Source organism: Octopus bimaculoides, chromosome 5 (assembly GCF_001194135.2).
Source record: "Octopus bimaculoides isolate UCB-OBI-ISO-001 chromosome 5, ASM119413v2, whole genome shotgun sequence".
Lineage (NCBI taxonomy): Eukaryota > Metazoa > Mollusca > Cephalopoda > Octopoda > Octopodidae > Octopus > Octopus bimaculoides.
The window spans coordinates 24126153-24129474 of NC_068985.1; the positions used below are offsets into that span (position 1 = coordinate 24126153).

The 3322-nt window shown below is 37.0% G+C and overlaps 1 protein-coding gene and 1 long non-coding RNA gene across 7 annotated transcripts in view; one reads left to right on the forward strand and one right to left on the reverse strand.

The window, feature by feature from the left end:
* LOC106867714 (probable vesicular acetylcholine transporter-B) overlaps positions 1–3322 on the reverse strand; it is a 292276-nt gene that overhangs the window by 268637 nt on the left and 20317 nt on the right. The window contains exon 1 of one of the 6 annotated variants that reach the window (XR_008264213.1): positions 230–309. The exons of 3 other annotated variants lie outside the window; for them this stretch is intronic. The gene's annotated coding sequence lies outside the window, so the exon portion shown is untranslated. Of the gene's footprint in view, positions 1–229; positions 310–3322 lie in introns of those variants that run through there. 2 more of the 6 variants (XM_052968215.1, XM_052968217.1) reach the window with 2 other exon arrangements.
* Positions 1–3322, forward strand: part of LOC106879491 (uncharacterized) — a 29579-nt gene that overhangs the window by 23115 nt on the left and 3142 nt on the right. The gene's annotated exons all lie outside the window — the stretch shown is intronic.

Genomic DNA, 3322 nt, shown 5'->3' on the forward strand with positions numbered 1-3322 from the left:
ATATATGCATATATATAAATGTATACACACCTACACACACACACACACACACAACACACACACACACACATATATATATCTATATATATATATACATACATACATACATACATACATGTATAAAGATATGTTTTTGCCTTTGTATATCCGTCTGTAAGTGTATATTTATGAATTTTTGTGACGAAAATTATGAATGTGAAAGTGCTGTAAACTATAATGTATTGCTTACCTATTATTCTGGATATATACCTCTATATACTTTGCTTCGATCTATGTCAATACATCGATCCTTCGTTTACTTAGTCTAACTGTGCGCCTGTATGTCTGTCGGTCTGTCTTGAAATATTTGTTCTTCCGTCTACATCCGTATCCATAATTTTTGTATGTAATTGATATATGAATTTATGTATATATGAATGCGTGTGTGTATAAATATCTACACATATATATACGAATATATTCTTTTACAGTTATTCGACTGCGGCCATGCTGGAGCACGGCCTTTAGTCGAAGAAATCGACCTCAGGACTTGTTCTTTGTTAGTCGAACCGCTAAGTTACGGGACGTAAACACACCAACATCGGTTGTCAAGCGATGATGGGACGACAAACACAGACTCAAAAATACACACCCACACAAACACACACACATGTATATATGACGGGCTTCTTTCAGTTTCCGTCTACCAAATGGCTTTGGGCGGCACGAGGCTATAGCTGAAGACACTTGCCCAAGGTGCCACGCAGTGGGACTGAACCTGGAACCTTGTAGTTGGGAAGCAAGCTTCTTACCAAGCAGCCACGCCTGCGCCTATATATATACACATACAACTGTACACATACACATATATATATACACATATATATATACACATACAACTGTACAGATGAATAAGCAGAAAATAGCATTAAATTTGTTGCATTCACACATACATACATGCACCCACTGACACACTCACACACACACATAAACACAAATATGTGTGTATGTGCATGTGTACATGTATGCATATATATATATACATACATATATATATATCCATATACATAAATATACATATATTGATACAGGGTCCATATATGTGTACGAATATATGTATATGAGAATGTGAATGTATGTATGTATATATGTATCTATCTATCTGTTTATCTATCTATCAGTCTGTCTGTCTAATAAATGTGTAGATGTATAGCTGTATTAATGATACCTACTACTCATAATAATAATAATAATAATAATAATAATAATAATAATAATAATAATAATAATAATAATAATATTCAGACAAATACATAACAAAAACACCAGGATTTACAAATATATATGACATACGGAAAATTGCACTACTGGGTACTGCACACATTCTACGCAAAACACTTTCAATACAGTAAACATAAGAGCACCACAGCAAACCACAGCACATACCCAAGGCGCACAGAGCTGCGCTCGGTAGTGAAGTGAAAGCACGTTATAAAAATAAAACTACTGAATAATAATAATAATAATAATAATAATAATAATAATAATAATAATAATAATAATAATAATAATAATAATAACAATAATAATTCTTATTTCTATATGCTCAAGGCCTGAAATTTGGGGGAGGTTCCAGTCGATTAAACCGGCCGTAGTGTTCGGATGGTACTTTATTTGATCGATCCCGAAAGGATGAAAGGCAAAGTCGATCTCAGAACGTAAGAACGGACGAAAAGCCGTTAAGCTAAAGATTTCCCCAGCATGCTGTTCATCCCTTTTTACTAAAGGCATAATGCCTGACATTTTGTGAGAGCAGACTAGTCGATTACATCGATACCAGTCCTCGATTGGTACTTATTTCATGAATCGATTTTGTCGGGATTTGAACTCAGATCGTGAAGGCGGGCGAAATACCGCTAAGCATTCTGCCAGTTTACTGCCTTATATCACTAACTCAATATATTTTGCATTAAAACCCCGTAAATGTACCATAGAACTCAATGAAGTGTGATGCTTATATAAGTGACCTAGAGACAACGGACTGTCGTTTCCCCCTCCCCTGAGACCCATGTATATATATATATTCACATACTCTCACAAACCCTTTTCTCTTAACCTCTTGTATCCCCGTTCCTATTCATCAAACCCAATTATCGTTTCACATAGTTACACCTACCAGAGAAAACCAACTTGCCAAAAACTATATAAAGCCAAGAGTAACTCAAGTTTAACACAGTCTGATGAAGACTGTAAGGCCGAAACTTCGAAGCTAGAGTCACCGATCTTCTAGAAGACTAATGACATCTACAAATATGTAGAGCAAATTGTTTTTATGGATTACACATAAAAATAAGCGTTAATATTCCAGCATAGCTATGTCTAAGAAGTTAGGTTCATAACCACAATGTTCCGGGTTCAGTCCTACAGCATGACACCTTGAGCAAGTGAGTTCTACTATAGCCTCAGGCCAACCAAAACCTTGTGAGCAGATTTGGTAGACAAAAAATGAAAGAACGTAAGAACGGACGAAAAGCCGCTAAGCATTTTGGCCCGGGGTGCCAAGGATTGTGCGTGCCATTATACCGCCCATCCTTTTTTACTAAAGGCATAAAGCCTGACATTTTGCGAGAGCGAGTTAGTCGATTACATCAATACCAGAGTTTATCACGACTTCCTCCAAGTTAACTGAACTTAAATTGCTCAATAATATATTAATCAAAAACGTTGACAGCTTCAAATATCTTGGAACACATATAGTAGACTCCTAAAAGCTCTTGCTTGGGATGCATGTAACAAACGTGATAAGATCTGGCACTCAAACCTTCCACCCATGTTAAAAGTTAAAATATTTAGAACATTGATTGAGCCGGTCTTTTTCTATGGATCAGAGACCTGGACCTTATCGGCTGTCTTAGAAGAACAACTAGATGGAACATATACCAACCTGCTCAGGAAGATACAGAACATCAGTTGGAGATCACACCCAACACTTAGTGACATCTATGGAAGTCTGATACCAATATCCCTCAAGCTAAAGCACGAACGGCTACAATTTGCTGGTCACTGTCATCTGGCAGAGAAAGAAGTTATCTCATCCCTGCTCCTATAGCATCGCTCTGGAAGTGTTTTCTCCAGGAAACTGACATTTCCAGATACTATATGTCGGCACTCTGGGTTGGATATTAAACATTTGAACACAGCAATGCAGGACCGTGTAGTGCGGAAAGGGATTGTCAATAGAGTTCTGACCAATCATATGTTAGTCGAAAGATGATGATGGTATGTGTGTGTGTGTGTGTGTGTGTGTGTGTGTGTGTGTGTGTGTGTGTGTGTGTGTGTGTGT